The following is a 12,713-nucleotide window of genomic DNA, read 5'->3' as shown; positions in this document are numbered from 1 at the left end:
GGTCAGAGGTACAATATTTAATCTTAACATAGATAGACATAAGAAATAACATAAATCACAGCCAACTTAATTACCAATTTCATTGACTTTGGAAAGGAAACCATCTTTTCTAACTCCTTTCCCATGGCCTTTTAAAACTGCCTGTTTTTTTTTTTTATTTGCCTTATAGTCAGGTCACAAAGCAATTCAGATTAAAAGACAGCTTCCACTGACAAAGATTTTTAGCAAGCAGAATACTTGGTAACTTTGGAACCATTACTATTTACATATTTTACATATAGACAGAGATGATTGTGCACAGATTATAGAGCACACTTAAATGCTAAAATTGACCATTTAAAGTTTTTGGAATTTTAGCAGTAATACTTTGCCTAATCATGGTAGAACCACATAGTCAGTGCAAAACAAAAACCTGCCAACAAGAAGAAACTTTTTAGTAAACAGCAGTCAAGACATGAACAGATATATAGCATGATGTAATGACCCCAATCCTGGTCAGGTAAGGGGGGGGGAAGTTTATAGGACCCCAAAAAACATCCAAGGAAATTTATTGTGAAAGCCACCTTCATGCCCTCCCCCTCTTCACTGGGCTTCCCTCAGAGCACCTGGACCAATTCCTTCCACCCAGGCACCCCTGTCATGTGACACAAGGCAGCCCACAAGAATCATCTTCACCTGTATTTTACCCTGCCAAATATCTAGCACAGTCCTACCTCTTTCTGCTTATCTCTATAATCGCATGGATATCTGTAAGTATTCTAGCTAGCTTTTGTCCATCATTTTTTCCATGGGTCTAGTTTTTTTAAATTGCTACAGAATTAAATTTAGCAAAACCATAACTTATAATTTGTTGTAGAACTAGAAATTTGTAACTCGAAAAAGCAATATTCTCCTCTTGAGAAATTCACTTTCACCCTCCATAACAGTGAGAAAACACAGACTCTCCACAATATCCACACTAGTGTTTTATTACTCAGAAGAACAATAGCATGGTGTACAAGTAAAAAATTTACAACAGACTCATCAGTACTAAATAGAAAACAGCATGTAGTAAAATCATTTTGGCATTATTCATCCAAACCCAAATGCTTAAGAATCATGTCTTCATTTTTCCACCAAAGAAACTAGAAATGGAACTGTGATTCTAGTGCTAGAATTTAGCCTTGAGAAAAAGTAGTTAAGGAAAGTGGCTAGGCTTTGAGTTCAATCTACAAGACTAGTACCCACACACAAAGAAAATGTATTCTTTCAGGTTTTCTGAATGTTTCATGAACTTGGGGATGAAAGATGATGAGACAGATTTTATTCTTGTGCACATTTTGTAATAAACAAGGAGTATTATCTTCTACCAGACCTTCCATTAAAAAAATGAATAGGAATAGTAATAGTGTTATAATGCATACATAGACCACACATATAGTGGAAGACTTTTGGGGAGCAGTGGAGAAATTGATGCTCTCATATCCTTGGAATAAATCATGATAGTCCTTCCCCGTCTATCACTACCAAACCACTATGGATGATTTGAGTTCAATCTCAAAGGTCCAGAGCTCCTATTTCTGAAAAGTGTTTATTAAATTTCTTGACCATCCATTCCTCAGTATAAAAGACACAAGTCAACAATTTCACTATCTTAATTCTTTGTCAAGCCTGGAAATCCAACCCCTGAATAACATGAAGGGGAATCATCCCTACTCTACACAATGAGAGGATGAGAAATGTTGGTTCAGTGAGTCGTTTTCCCTTACACCTAGCTTAATTTTGCTATGGAGGATTTCTCTATAATTTACAGAGGTTTCTGCCAAAGGTTTCCCTATGTTGGGTTTCATTTTTTGTGTGAGTGCTCTAATGCTGGCTGAAGGTTCATTTCTGCTTGAAAGATGTCCTCTAATGTTCACTCGACATTCTGTCTTGTCTCTAGGTCTCTGAAATATGTAGAGAAACCTGTGAAACTTCTGGCTAAATATTTGTCTACATTTATTATACTCACATTTTCTCTCCTTATTATGTTCTTGGATGTACTGAGGACTGACTTCTATTAAAAATTGCATATTTGTTAGACCTGTTAATTTTCCTTTCTCCTATGTGATTCAGTTCTCTGCTGAACACTGTGCTATGCTGTCGAAGTGGTATTTTCTACATTGGTATTATTCATACCTTGTCTTTCTTGTCTGTGCTCTATAAACACTCATCCATGCATGATTACTAAGTGAAGGACTTTTTTGATACTTGTTTCATTCATAATGTTTTTCTCCTGTGTGTTTTCTGATGAAAATTTAACTATGACTTCTCAAAAACTTTCCACATTTTTTTTCATTCATAAGATTTTTCTCCTGTGTGCATTCAATTTGGAACCATGAGGCATGCCTTCTGGCTAAAAGGCTCCACATTTGCTACATTCACAAGGCTTCTATCAGGTTTTGGTTCTATCATGAAAACTTATTTTTCATCCAGGTGAGAGTTTCCATAGTTATCACATTCCTAAGATTTCTCATGTGTGTGGATTCTCTTATGCTTCCTGAAGGATGAACTCCAGATGAAGGATTTTCCACATTTGTTACATTCATAAGGTTTCTCTCCTGTGTGTGTTCTCTGATGAACAGTAAGGTATGACCTATGGGTGAAAGATTTTTCACACACATTACATTCATAAGGTTTCTCCCCTGTATGTTTTCTCTGATGGACAGTAAGGTCTGATTTAAATCTGAAATACTTTCCACATTTGTTACATTCATAAGGTTTCTCTCCTGTGTGTGTTCTCTGATGGACAGTAATGTGTGACTTACGGGTGAAAGACTTTTCACACACATTACATTCATAATGTTTCTCTCCTGTGTGTGTTCTCTGATGGACAATAAGGTGAGACTTCTGTCTGAAATACTTTCCACATTTGTTACATTCATAAGGTTTCTCTCCTGTGTGTGTTCTCTGATGAACAGTAAGGTGTGACTTACGGGTGAAAGACTTTTCACACACATTACATTCATAAGGTTTCTCTCCTGTATGAGTTCTCTGATGAACAGTAAGGTCTGACTTACGGGTGAAAGACTTTTCACACACATTACATTCACAAGGTTTCTCTCCTGTGTGTGTTCTCTGATGGACAATAAGGTGAAACTTCTGTCTGAAATACTTTCCACATTTGTTACATTCATAAGGTTTCTCTCCCGTGTGTGTTCTCTGATGAACAGTAAGGTCTGACTTACGGGTGAAAGACTTTTCACACACATTACTTTCATAAGGTTTCTCTCCTGTATGAGTTCTCTGAGGAACAGTAAGGTCTGACTTCTGTCTGAAATACTTTCCACATTTGTGACATTCATAAGATTTCTCTCCTGTGTGTATTCTCTGATGCAAAGTGATGTATGACTTCATTCTAAATGATTTTCCACATTTGTTGCACTCCTCAAACTTCTGTTCTTTGTCAGTTCTGTGATGCCTTCTGAGACCTGACTTTTGGGTGGAAAATTTCCTACATTCTTCGTATTCATAGGGTTTCTCTTCTGGTGTTGTTTTAGGTTGATCAGAACTTAGTTCTGAATTCTTAGAGATAGATTTTGCACATTGCTTATACTCATCAGGATTCTCTGGATATTTCCTCTCAGGTTTTGTAAGGTGTAAATCCTTACTGAATGATTTCTCACATTCACTACTTGTATAAGGATTCTCTCCTGTGTCTCTTTTCTGATGCATAGTGCCTGGAAATCTCCCTCCCTGACAAAGTTCTTGGGCAAGAAGAGCAGACTTATCATATTCTTCTCTATATTCGTTATGGTTAGAGGCGGGATCTCTGATGCAAACCCAATTATGTGGAAAGAATATCATCTCTGAATTGAATACCTTCTCTCCTCCATATTCAAAATATGGACGATCATAATTTTGACTAAAAGCCTCTGAATATCTAAGCGATTGTTTAACTACAGGACAAACACCAGGCATATATGCAGCCGGCATCTTACCAGGCTCACTGTAGTGGAGCATGTTCTGACACTGAATGAACTCGTCCGTCGTCATCCTTAAGGAGTTCTCATCATTCCTATTCAGATCTGGCTTCTGTTTTGAGGTCAAGTTAGAAGTTGTCACTAATCTCACTCTTTGCTCTATTGTGTTAATATTTGTGACAGCTACGTCACACAGACATTCATCTGGACCTTCCTGGTAAGTCTTAATCACATGCTCCATTTTTTGAATATCTAAAATGAGTCATATAAAGAAGAAAAAAAACATAAATAAGATCCAAATACTCCTTAAAATAAAGGTAAAGACATTTTCCCCATCTTAACTGTTACAAATTTTGAAATATTAATGTAGGAATTGATTTATGAGAAATAAATTTCTTTCACCACAATGTATTGATTAAGAAACTAATACTCTTCCTTACACCGTTTTTTGTCATGGGGCATGAACTCCAGGCCTGGTGTTGTCCTTCAGCTCTTCAGCTCAATGCTAGCTCTCTATCATTTGAGCCACAGCACGACTCCCAGTTTTATCTGCTTATATGGTGCTGAAGAATCGAACCCAGAGCCTTATGCATGCAAGGCAAGCACACTACCACTGAGCTACTATAATCAAGAACTCTAATAAAAACAGATGCTGGAGGGGATATGGACAGAAGGGAACACTACTGCATTGTTGTTGGGAGTGTAAACTTGTACAACCACTTTGGAAAACAGAATGGAGTCTCCTCAAAAGACTCCACATAGAGCTCCCTTATGACTCACCAATCCCACTTCTGGGCATTTACCAAATTGATCACAAACAAGACCATACTAAGGGTACCAGCACAACTATGTTTATTGCAGCATTGTTTACCATAGGTAAGATAAGGAACAAACACAAATGCCCCTCAGTAGATGAATGGATCAAGAAAATGTGGTATATATACATAATGGAATTCCATGCATTCATCGAAAAGAATGATATGGCTCCATTTGTTAGGAAATGGAAAGACTTGGAAAAATTATATTGAGTGAAGTATGCCAAGCCCAAAGAAACAGGTCCCATGGTTCCGCTTATTTGCAATAACTAGTATATATCTGAGACAAGCAGAAACGGTCAATAAATTGATGTTAGGCAAAATGAACCCCAAGATAAGGACTCATATGTTTTTATTTATTGCTATTGTATCTAACATATATATATATATATATATATATATATATATATATATATGATATTTCTTTATTGCTTTATATGTCCCTCCCCTATGGTATAACCCCTGTTTTTACTGTGTTTGATGTAGGTATAATTTGTGGAGGGAAGGTGGACCCATTCCAACAATGAGATGTACAAGATGTTATGTCGAAAAATGAACTTCCCAACTTTGGCTGGGGAGGGGGGCTGGAGGGGAATGATGGGAGGGGATGGTAACGGAAAACAAAGGAGGAGGCAACAATGCTTGGTAAGAAATGTACTCATTACCTTGCCCATGTAATTGTAACCCCTCTGTAAATTGTTTTCACAACAACAAAAAAAGAGTAACACTGACAGTTTATGATGGAAAATGTTTTTCTGTATTTCAGGTTTTTCTTCTTTTTTATGTCAGAGGAATTATTTATACAAATTACTAAACTATTTACTGCTAGCTTTTTAACCTGTATAATTTAATATGTAGCATTCTTCATTTTTTCCCAAAAATTGTTTTGTTTGATCTTAGGGGAATAGATGCTTTGTATTGTTTTACTTTCTTAAAATAATTTATATATTGTGCTACTTTACTTCTCAAACATTAGGAGAACAGTATTTTCTAACTTTGGAGATTGTACCTTTTTTATACAAACCTTTGCTTACACCTGAGAATAAAGTTTTATAACCACATTTCTTCAGTTATAAGTTCTCACTGTGAATCAAGTATCTTTAGAAATTTTAAAATTTGTTTCCCTCCACCTTAGACAGAATCTCATCTGACTTTTAAACCCTCAGACTCATGAACTAAAGCCACATCAGATCACGACCTAGATAATCAATCTCTCTAGACTGAAAGCTTTGGTTCTGTATCCTGGCCTCTACCCTCCTTATCCTTATCAGAGGATAGCAGCCTTGGCATAGTCATTTGCTATACCTGCCTAGTCCTAGTTTCAAAGAAAAGTAAATCTCACTTTTCACATTTCTAATTTTCTTTTTTCAAAATAATTTCCACCAAGAGAAAGAATTGCTAACTTTACTTTTACTGCCCTACACAGTTCAGTGTGCATCTACATGCATTTTTGATTCACAAGTCTAACACAAAGATCACCTAGTTCTCTGCTACACATGGGACTCAAGGGAATTAGGAATATTATTGGTCAGTACATAGCAAGACGAATTTACCAATTTGGTTCTGGATCCATGATCACTATGCAAGATGCTTTAACTCACCTGAGAAATTCTTGTCTGAGGCTTCTCTCATATATGGCTCTTCATCTTGCTCCAGCTTGACAATCAATTGAGGTTTAGGACCAGTGTGCCCTGTTAATAAGAGTGAAGACTTATTGCTCATGCTGTGTCAAAATTGTTCTAAGATTTCAGATATCCTGTTAACAAGGTTGGTCCCAAATCTTCTTTTATTTCTCACTGTCTCCATGGTAGAATCTCCCCGAGGTTTGAATTAATTTTGCAGGTTGTGTGACTTGAATGCAATTCTTTTTCTCAAGGTTAGCATTCTATTAGTTTGAGTCCTAGCTCCACTTCCAGTGTAAGAGTGGTTATCTTGAGATAAGAGTCGCATGGAGACTTCACTGGCATTTTTTGCTTCAAACTGAAAGCCTCACATTTCAGACTCCTAAGAATTACAGGCATGAACCACTGCATCTAGTACTAGGTTTGGATTATAAATACTCCCTCTAATCTAGTGATTTCCAGTTCTTCCAATAATGATAAATAGGTATGTATGTATGTATGTGTTTTCTAGATTGTATATCTACCCACAATAATCATTTCAAGTTTGGGAATACAGTCTTCTCTTTAGGGAAGACAGTTTGGAACTTTTGTCAAACTGCTGATTTGGATTCTTGAACAATGAAAATAAAATTGCCTCAGAATTTATATAATCTACCTGTATATAATCTACCTTCATTTGAAACAAATGACACTTCCCACAGACTGGAAACTTACATCCAAATAGCATTGAAAGTTCTATAAATATTCCTAGTTACTCAGTAGGCTGAGATCTGAGGATTGCCATACAAAGCCAGCCCTAATAGGAAAGCTGTGAGATACTTATCTCCAATTTAACCACCAGAAAGCTTGAAGAGGCGCTGTTGCTCAAGTGATAGAGTGCTCACCTTGAACTGAAGAGCTGAGGCACTGTACCAATGCCCAGAGGTCAAGCCCCACTTAACTTTTCAAGTTAATGTGATATTTTTGGCTCACCTAAGGACACCAGCATGCTATAGGTTTCCAGCATCACATCTCTATACAGGGTCCTCTGAGAAATATCCAATTCCTGCCACTCCTCCCAGCTGAATTCCACAGCCACATCATCAAATGACACCAGCTTCTGTAAGGGCACATTCCATCAATCCCTGAGTCCTGAGAACACCAAAACTAGAATTCCATTCTTCTACATGTATGCTTTTTTATTACAGAATGTGGTTGGAACTTTCTGTGTTATTTATAAAATGAGAGAATATATAATCAAAGTAGAAATATTTGCCTCCATAGTAACTTGGTAATTACACATACAAAGTTTTTCTAATACATTAGAACCAATTTCTGGTTCCAGCAATAAAGACAAGAAAACAGTTCTAAGAAGCTAATAACCTAGCAAGACAACAATAAGTATAAGTAGGAGTCTGAAAGTGTGTGTTTAGCTTATTTTGGTAATATTTACTATATATCTGGGTAACAATGAAGTAAATAAATGTGTTTTCCGCATTTTCATATTCTGCCTCACTGACAATACTATTTAGAGTTTCTATTAAATAGTGCTCTCATAAACAGTCACAACATGGCCATTACATCATATGCAATACATAACACATTAGTAGATCTATGAAAAGCACAGCATCCAGGTAAATGTTCAAAGGAGTAAATTACTCAAAAAATAGTAAATGAATGATTTGGCTCTCATAAGATTTGACTTTGTTCTCACAATAAAACATCAGATGTTAACTATTTTTGTTATTAAATTTCCAGATATAAAAGTATGGTCATAGATAGCCATTTGTTTCTTCATATGTAAAAATGAACTGCCAGCCGGGCGCTGGTGGCTCACGCCTGTAATCCTAGCTACTCAGGAGGCTGAGATCTGAGGATCGCGGTTCAAAGCCAGCCCGGGCAGGAGAGACCGTGAGACTCCTATCTCCAATAAACCACCAGAAAACCGGAAGTGGCGCTGTAGCTCAAGTGGTAGAGCGCTCGCCTTGAGCTGAAGAGCTGAGGGACAGCGCCCAGGCCCGGAGTTCAAGCCCCATGACCGACAAAAAAAAAAAAAAAAAAAAATGAACTGCCAGCATGAACGTTTGTGAACACTGACTACTTCCTACCACACCAAAATACTTACTTATTACCATGTTTCTTAATCAGCTTTGCATTTTAATAGGCCTTAATTGAAGGATGGATGTAAATGGATAGAGGCTTAAGGAATGCTCAAGATGATCCCCTAAAATGTGAACTATGACCACCACAAGAAGGATAGAGAATAAAACTATGAATTGGGACATGATGTAAAAAATATAGTAGTTTTAATAATTAGAATAAAATACAGCACTAATTTGTTGTACAGTGTCTAAAAGGAATACAGTCATTCTTGACAATATCAGAGGTGATTGATGACTAACACACAAAAAGAAATATATCTATAAAGTGTTTAAAGGAAATAGACTTCAATACACAATCCATGGGGCAAAGGGCCTCTTCTTACAATTAAGATTGAAGGTATTCCTAGGGAAAGATAATGCATTATTAACACATCTTCATTTTAAGTGCTATAAAAATTATTCTGCGGGGCTGGGAAGGTGACTGGCTCAGCGGTAGAGCGCTTGCCTTGCATGCCTGAGGCCCAGGGTTAGATTCCTCAGCACCACATGAGCAAAAAAGAAAAAAGCCAGAAGTGGCGCTGTGGCTCAAGTGGTAGAGCCCTAGCCTTGAGCTGAAGAGCTGATAGATAGGGCCCAGGGCCAGAAATCAGGCCTGAAAACCGGACCGAAAAAAAAATTATTGTGCATCAAGAGAAAAATAAAAATTGCTAACATAGATGTACACAGAGGAGAAGATTATTAAAAAGGTAAATGTGTAGTTAAAGGAATGGTACATGTGTAGGTAAACGAATGTATAGAAAACATTGTATGTAATTTCTCTTGTGAAAAGAAAACTTATAGTACCATATTCATAATTCATAAGGAATGCAAATTCAATATACAAACACATAGGTGTTTTAAAAACAAAGTTTGTGAATCCTGCATATGGATCAATTAATTTTGTACTTGCCTCGCAAATATGGGGGTCTGAGTTCAAAGAATTATTTCTACAAAAATTTAAAAGGAAAATAGAAAGGTCATACATAGGTTATAAATTTCATTGAATTCCATTGAAAAGTAACTATATTATGCTATATGCTACTACTATGATAATATTGTAAAGATTAATGTTCGTAGTAAAAATGCATCCAGCAAGTTAATTTCCTTTGTGTTCCTAACAAAGAGTCCCACAGGGTAGAAAGTTCATTTTCTTGCAGTTCTACAGTATAACAATTTTCCTGCACATTTTACTTCTGCTGAAACTCTATGCTTCAGCCTGAGAATGGCCTTTGTTCTTTACATGAAATGTCTGCTTATTTCTGTATGAAGAATATTAATAAGACTGTTTTTAAAAAATCTTGCAGTCCTTGCATATTTTGAGTTGCACAAATTCAATGGAACATAGAAACAAACCTTTGAAAAAGTAGGGCACCTGTATTAAGCATGCAGTCTTATTTTTATCCTATGAACAATGGAGTATAACAACTATTTACATCAGATTTAATTTGTAATTGGTATCAGAGGTAATTCACAGTGTACAGGAGAATGCCTGCAGCTTATATGAGAGGTGATTTACAGTGAAGTTGAGGTGTGTGCAGGTTACATAGAAGCAAAATAAGAAATAAATATCAGATGAGACAAACAGATATTAAATAGCAAGATATCCATCAAAATAAGACCATATTTATATTGTAAAATATAGTAAATATATAAGGCACTGTCTGACATGAACAGAAGAAAGAAAACTTAGTGAGCAATCCAAAGTCATGGACTAGAGAGAAATAAAAATTAAAAAAAAAATATACAAAGATACCATGAGCAAAAGTTAATGATGAAAAATACAAATACTGATAATATGTAGGAAATAAGCATCAGCCCAAAATATATGACCACAGATATAGATCATTGATAATGACAGACAGATTATACATTATGATAGTAAAAATATATGCTGAAAAGCAAAGGTACAAAGACATGTTTAAAAGACCATGCAGTTTTCATACTTTAATCTACCATTACTATTGTAGAACTAATACTCCTCTTACTAACTGATATAACAACCAGACAAAAAATCAGCACGAACACACACATGGATGCCATTATCTTAAACTTAAAAAAAAATACTATGGTGTTGCATTTATCAAGACACATATTCCAAGATTAATAGTAAATCGGAAGACAAATGGTGTAGAAAACAATATGAAAAATTAAAGTTATGTTATAAATACATGAAAATTAAAAGATATATTTATAGTATTCTATGAGTGAAATAAACACAGGGAAATTACAATGGATCTCAAAGAAATGTATTCCGTCATTGTGATTTATAGAATATTAAATATAGCCTCTTTCTTACTTCACCTTTAAAATAAAAACACATAGTTTGGGGCTGGGAATATAGCTAAGTGTTAGAATACTTGCCTGCCATGCATGAAGCTCTAGGTTCCATTCCTCAGCACTACATAAATAGAAAAATTAGGAAATGGCACTGTGGCTCAGGTGGTAGAGTTGTAGACTTGAGCAAATCAAGATCAGGAATGGTGCCCAGGACAGGCTCCAAATTCAAGCCCCAGGTTTGGCAAAAAAAAGTTTAAATAGATATGGTGTATTCACATGGATCTCTTCTGGAGAGTGGGGGAAAGCCAGAGAACTAGAAGGAAATGGGGTAAAAAGCGCATCTGTGGAGGTCATTAGGCACTGATGAAAGTAAGCTATACAAATCATGAGTCAAGATGGCAGGGAAACATTGGGAGAGAGTGAGGGTATGGAAGACACAGCATGAAAGGAAATGTATTCAATACCTGGTCCAAGAAATGGTAGTCTCTCTATACATCACCACTATAACAATAGATCAATTAAATTTGAAACAATTTCTTCATGGAGTTGTGTGAGCATAAAGTTAGTGAAGAAAATGTAGCACAGTTAGAAAAACAGCTACAATTATTAGAAATAAAGTACATCACTTAATTGAAACATGAAATACTGGAGCTTAGGTTGAATATTAATTTTAAATATGCTGTTAACAATCATCTAACTTTATTGTAGTATCCAATTAATTATTAATGATAAATATTCAAGTAAGTAAAAACAAAACAAGTGCTTCTGGTTCAAGATGCTTATCCTACCCTAGCTATTAAGGAGGCTGGAAGCCAGAAAACTGGGTAGACAACTCAAATTAAGCAGCTAATCAACATATTGGAGGAGGTGTGGCTCAAGAGATAGTGCCAAAAAAGAAATTAAAGCACAACTTAGGAACTGGAAAAACCTACCATGCTCCCGGAATGAGAGGATCAACATTGTGAAAATGACAATACTTCCAAAGGCTATCTACAAATTCAATGCGATACTTATCAATAGTCCGAGTTCTTCGATGAAATATTAAAAACAAGCCAGAAATGTATATGGAACAATAAAAGACCCCAGATAGCAAAAACGATCCATACCAGAAAGAACAATGCTGGTAGAATATCACTACCAAATTTCAAACTGTACTACAAAGCCATATTAATCAAAACAGATTGGTAATTGCACAAGAACAAACTTGAGGACCAATGGAATAGGACTGAAGTCCCAGAAATGAACACACAGACCTATATCCACCTCAACTTTGAGAAGGGAGCTCAAAAATAGAATGGAGGAAAGACAACTTTGTCAGTAAATGGTGGTGGCAAAGTTAGTTCATTACCTGTAGAAAACTAAAGCTAGATCTGTATATATAACCCTGCACCAGAATCAATTCCAAAATGATCAAAAACCTCACATTCAAAGCAAACACCCTAAAAAACATTACAGAAAAGAATAGGAGAAACTCTAGTGGTACTTGGCACCAGCCAAAATTTTCTTAATAGAGACCCAGAAACACAACAAATCAAAGAAAGGTTGGACAAATGGGATTGCTTGAAACCGCAGAGTTACTGCATGGCAAAGGACATTGCTAACAAGATCAATACAAAACCCACAGATTGGCAGAAGATCTTCACTAGGCATAAAATGAACATGGGTCTCATATCTAAAATATACTTAGAACTCAAGAAATTAAATCCCCAACAACAAATCCTCAGAGAAACAACTGCCCAATAAATAAGTGGGCTAAAGACTTAACAAGAATCTAATCTGAAGAGGAAATAAGAATGGCCAAAAGACATATTTAAAAAAAGGCTCAACTTATAAATATTTTAGAAACAATTACAAGAAAGAAAATACATTTGAATCCTAGGGGTTCATTTTTGCCTAAAGTCAAGTTATCTGACCGTTTCTGCTTGTTTCAGACATATA

General features: G+C 35.9%; 1 pseudogene; it reads right to left on the bottom strand.

Moving 5' to 3' along the window:
• Nucleotides 1–2,234: 2,234 nt before the first annotated feature.
• LOC138841665 (zinc finger protein 271-like) lies at nt 2,235–3,693 on the bottom strand (annotated as a pseudogene).
• Nucleotides 3,694–12,713: the final 9,020 nt, after the last annotated feature.

This window comes from Dipodomys merriami, unplaced genomic scaffold, assembly GCF_024711535.1.
Source record: "Dipodomys merriami isolate MVZ:Mamm:240054 unplaced genomic scaffold, mDipMer1.0.p SCAF_325, whole genome shotgun sequence".
In the NCBI taxonomy this organism is placed as follows: Eukaryota; Metazoa; Chordata; class Mammalia; order Rodentia; family Heteromyidae; genus Dipodomys; species Dipodomys merriami.
The sequence above is the reverse complement of the archived record's forward strand: the minus strand, read 5'-3'. Positions and strand labels throughout refer to the sequence as shown.